This window comes from Scylla paramamosain, chromosome 36 (assembly GCF_035594125.1).
Source record: "Scylla paramamosain isolate STU-SP2022 chromosome 36, ASM3559412v1, whole genome shotgun sequence".
Taxonomy (NCBI): Eukaryota; Metazoa; Arthropoda; class Malacostraca; order Decapoda; family Portunidae; genus Scylla; species Scylla paramamosain.
In genome coordinates, this window is record NC_087186.1 from 14,856,908 (window position 1) to 14,861,907 (window position 5,000).

General features: G+C 38.9%; 1 protein-coding gene and 1 long non-coding RNA gene across 2 annotated transcripts in view; one reads left to right on the forward strand and one right to left on the reverse strand.

The window, feature by feature from the left end:
* Positions 1–5,000, forward strand: part of LOC135091072 (5-hydroxytryptamine receptor 2B-like) — a 126,749-nt gene that overhangs the window by 94,652 nt on the left and 27,097 nt on the right.
* Positions 4,865–5,000, reverse strand: part of LOC135091075 (uncharacterized) — a 22,262-nt gene continuing 22,126 nt past the window's right edge. Inside the window, exon 3 of the long non-coding RNA XR_010262260.1 lies at positions 4,865–5,000. This exon is cut by the window's right edge and continues 916 nt beyond it. This is a non-coding gene — a long non-coding RNA (uncharacterized LOC135091075).

Sequence of the window (5,000 nt, forward strand, 5' to 3'; positions counted from 1 at the left end):
CGAGCACGGGCACAAATGAATACGAGGGAAAACGAACACGAACACACACACACACACACACACACACACACACACACACACACACACACACACACACACACACACACACACACGATTTTTGTTGTAGCAATGGTAGGGGTGGTAGTAGTAGTAGTAGTAGTAGTAGTAGTAGTAGTAGTAGTAGTAGTAGTAGTAGTAGTAGTAGTAGTAGTAGTAGTAGTAGTAGTAGTAGTAGTAGTAGTAGTAGTAGTAGTAGTAGTAGTAGTAGTAGTAGTAGTAGTAGTAGTAGTAGTAGTAGTAGTATTCTCATTTCACATTTTTATTTTATTTTCCTCTTCGTCATTGTTTTATTCAATTTCCTTACCCTCTTCCTTCTCAGACTTGACCTTTCTCCGTCTCTATCCCTCTCCCTCTCTCTCTCTCTCTCTCTCTCTCTCTCTCTCTCTCTCTGTGTCTTTATACCTGACACCTCCGGGAAAAGAAAAGAGAAAGAAAGGAGAAAGAGAGAGAGAGAAGGCACGAAAGATTACGAGGGAGAGACTAAGAGAAGACAGAAATGTACCAGTATGTATTGTTTCTCCTTTCCTTCTTTTCTCTCCATCCCTCCTTTCCTGACCTTCACTTCTCCTCTTTCCTTTTTTCATCTCCTTCTTCCCTTCTTTTCCCTTTCCCTTCTTTCTTGTTTTTATCCCTCCAATACTTACTTTTTTTCTTTTTTTCTCTCTCTCTCCTTCCCATATCTGATTCTCTCTATTTCTCTTTTATTGGTTCTCTCCTTTTTTATACTTTCACATCTGTCCTCCTCTTCTCCCATTCTTCCTTCCCTTTTCTTTTCTTTTCTCTCTTCTTCCCATATACTTCCATCTTCCTTCTTATCCCTTCCACGTTTCTTCCTTCGCTCCATTTCCTCCTTCGTCATCTCTTCTCTTATTCTTCTTTCCTTTCTTTCATCCATATATACGTTAACATATTTCCTATGCCCCATTTATTCCTTCCTGTGTCTATTCCATCACTTCCGAGTCTTCCTGACTTCCTTCTTTACTTTCTTAACCACCTCCTCCTTTCTTTCCTTGCTTCTGCTTTTCTTACTAGCATTATTTTTTCCTTCCCTCTTTCCTTCCTTATTCTCTTCCTTCCCATTTCTGTCCCATCACTTATTTGAGTTACCCTTCGTATCTTCCTTCTTTTCTTAACCTCTTCTCCTCCTCTTCCTCCTCCTCCCTCTTCCTTTCCTTACTTCTACCACTTTTCCTAACATTATTTTTTCCTTTTTCCTTATCATAGTTCCTTTCCTCCTTCTTCTATTCCATCATTTCAAAGGCACTTAATTAATTCTTTGTATCTTGTTTTGCTTTTTCTTACTCTCCTTTTCCCTTTTCTTTACTTCGACCACTTTTCCTACCATTCGTCTTCTTTTAATTTCTTTCCATAGTTCCTTCCTTCCTTTATTCCTTTATTTCATCTCTTAGAAAACTCTTGCGTCATCTCTAGTATTCTTCCTTCCTTCTTTCCTTCCTTTCTTCCTTCCTTTAATTCCTTTCCCTCTTACCCTAGTTTTCCCTTCCTCTCCTCTCCCTTTTGTCCACTCTCCTTTCCTGTCCTTCTCCCTCCCTCTTTCCCTCCCCCCTTCCATCAATTCCTCCACCCACGCCCTTCATCCTCCAACGTCTAGTCTTCACCTGTGCAGTCAATTACCTGTCTAAAAAAATATTAAAAAAAGTTCCTCATCCATTTTCCCCTTAAATAATGGCCGCAGGTAGGAGGTGTCGACTCAAAAAGGGGGAAGGAAAAAATGGGGTACTTTTTTCCCTTTATAATGTTCGGTGACAATGGAAGCTTATTTTTAATCTTCTTCCCTCGGAAAGCGGCGGTTTCGTCACCGTTGTTGTTGTTGTTGTTGTTGTTGTTGTTGTTGATGTTGTTGTTGTTGTAGTTGTAGCTGTTGTTGTTGTTGGTGGTGGTGGTGGTGGTGGTGGCGAGACAGTGTTGGGGAGTGGGGGTGTGAGTGGCTGGTTAGGAGGAGGAGGAAGAGGAGGAGGGAGAAATATGCAAATACAAAGGAATACAAAGGAAGACAAACAGCAACAAACCCTGAAGTCCTTACATGCCTGTTTGTATAACTATCTTACATTAACTGCAAGAAGAAGGAGGAGGAGGAGGAGGAGGAGGAGGAGGAGGAGGAGGAGGAGGAGGAGGAGGAGGAGGAGAAACAGAAGCAGAAGCAAAAGAAAAAGAAAATTAAAAAGAAAAATAGAAAAGAACTCAAATTTGAAGAAGGCAGAGAGGAGGTGGAGGTGGTGAAGGAACAGAACCACAGAACCAATAACAATAGCAACAACAACAGCAGCAGCAGCAGCAGCAGCAGCAGTAGCAACAGCAGGAGTGACAGTGGTGGTGTAAAACAGTTTATCTGCTGTTTTCTTTTTTTTTCAGCTCGTCCCTTTGGCAAACTCTTTCAAGGGGGGAACTGCCGCACCACCTCAGGAATTAAATTGACTTTGTAATTTTGCCTTTCCCTTCCCCTTCTTCACCTTTATAGAACGGTTCCATATTTGCTCTTTCCATTTTCCTCCCATCTATTATATTTCCTCATTCCTAACTCCGCCTCACTCACTCACTCCACGAATATGGTAAAGTTTTGGTAATATAGCAGTAACAGTAATAGTTGTTGTTGTTGTGGTTGCGGTGGTGGTGGTGCTGGTGGTGGTGGTAGTAGTAGTAGTAGTAGTAGTAGTAGTAGTAGTAGTAGTAGTAGTAGTAGTAGTAGTAGTAGTAGTAGTAGTAGTAGTAGTAGTAGTAGTAGTAGTAGTAGTAGTAGTAGTAGTAGTAGTAGTAGTAGTAGTGATAGCAGCGGTGTTTTAAACTTCCCAAAATATTATAATTCTAAGTTTCCACTTTATGTTCAGTAAACAAACTTTTCCCAGAAACGAAGAAACGAGAACTTTTTTCCATCTGTCATTATACAACTTTTTCCTCTATATTCAAATTCTTCACCTCTCTTTCTCCCTCCTTCCTTCCTTCACTCCACCACCACTTTCTCTTTATCACTGCCTGTCTATCTGTCTGTGTTACAATACGAACCTGTTTAATTTCTGTGTTCTTCTGTTTAATATATAAATCTGTCTGTTTCTTTTATCCTCTAATCTTTGTCTAATATATCCACTTCAATATATAATTCCTCTATCTGTCTCTTTACCTGTCTAATCTGTTTATATATTCATCCGATCATTCTATCTAATCTGTTTACCTATGTATCTAAATTGTCTCTAATCCTTTTTCCTTAATCTGAATTTAGTATGTCAGTCTCTTTATATCTTTCTAATCTGTCTAATATTATCAAAATATCTAAATTATCTGTCCAATTTGTTTTTTATGTCTAATACGTCTTTCTCTAATCTATCTCGTATGTCTAATCTGTCCTATCTCTGTCTAACCTGTCTGCCTAATCTGTGTTATCTTTGTCTAATCTGCTCATCTGGCTAACCTGTCCATCCATCTCTATTCTGGCTAACCTGTCCATCCATCTCTAATCTGTCACGGAGAGGACAAGAACTGGAATCACAAGATAAGTTAGAGATCACTGTCACAACGCCGTCTCTGAATCACACACACACACACACACACACACACACTTGGCACCAGCACGTGAAGAGACCACCAAAAGACAAACAAACCTCACGATGCGCAAAAGGAAGACAAGTGAATAATTAAATGAAAAGCAAAAGATACAGATTAAACTTCTATTATAAAACAGTGACAATATGGGAAATATATCAGGAAGAGAGAGATAGAGAGAGAAAGAGGGAGAGGTAAGCAATATTAATACCGGTACAATATTTTACTAGTTACAGTGTACCGTCCTAATATTTTTTTGACTGTTCCCTGTACATTTCCACCGGCATAATGCAGTAATACTCTTAACGCGGGGACAAAAATACCAATAAAATCCTGTAGCAATATTATTTTTTTCCCCCACTTCACTTTTTTTCCCCATCAACGAATGAATAAAAGATACAAAAATACAAAAAAAAAACACACAAAATACATCGCGTGAATCATACAGAAAGTGCTGCATTTTTTTTTTTTTTTACTATCGATCTTCCTCTCTTTTTTTTTTTATTTTTTTCGTTTTTTTTTCCCTCCCCTTTTTCCGCTTTGGACAACTCCCGCTGGAAACGTTTATCGAATACCGCGTCTTATCGGTAATTTGTCGCGGGTAGCGGGAAAACAAAAGCATGATGGGAACTCCACAAACAGGCAGAATAGGTGAACGGCTGGACAGGTAAACAGGACCACAAATCAACAGGGAACAAAAAAAAAAAAAAAACAGGTGAATATGGAGAGCTAGTAAACAGGAAAACAAATCAAAAGGAAAAGGAAAAAAACGTGAACATGGAGGTAGGGAAACAGGGAAACAAAACAACAGTAAAGCGAAAAAAAGTGAATACGAGAACTAGTAACAGGAAAACTAACAGGAAAAGGAGAAAAAAAAAAAGGATGAATATAGAAACTAGTAAACTGGAAGATAAATTAAACAGGAAAAAGAGGAACGAACAGATGAACAAGAGAAAGGGTAACAGGAAAGGAAATTAACACGGAAGGGAGAAAAAACAAGAGAAAACAAGTGAACAAAGAAACACGTAAACAGGAGAGAGAGAGAGAGAGAGAGAGAGAGAGAGAGAGAGAGAGAGAGAGAGAGAGAGAGAAAGAGAAAGAGAGAGAGAGTTAATGTGTTGGGAGGTAGACCCAATGATGTTAAAATTAAGGATCATGTGTCAGTTACAATTTTTTTTTTCCTTTTTTTTTCATGTGATGACTGAAACGTGACTTGTAATCTCACCTCTCCATTAACTCACTCTCTCTCTCTCTCTCTCTCTCTCTCTCTCTCTCTCTCTCTCTCTCTCTCTCTCTCTCTCTCTCTCTCGTTTTTATTTAAGAGAATGATTTTATCTGCAACTTTTCCCGCCAATTATTTTCGTCGACAGATTTTTTCCCTTCCA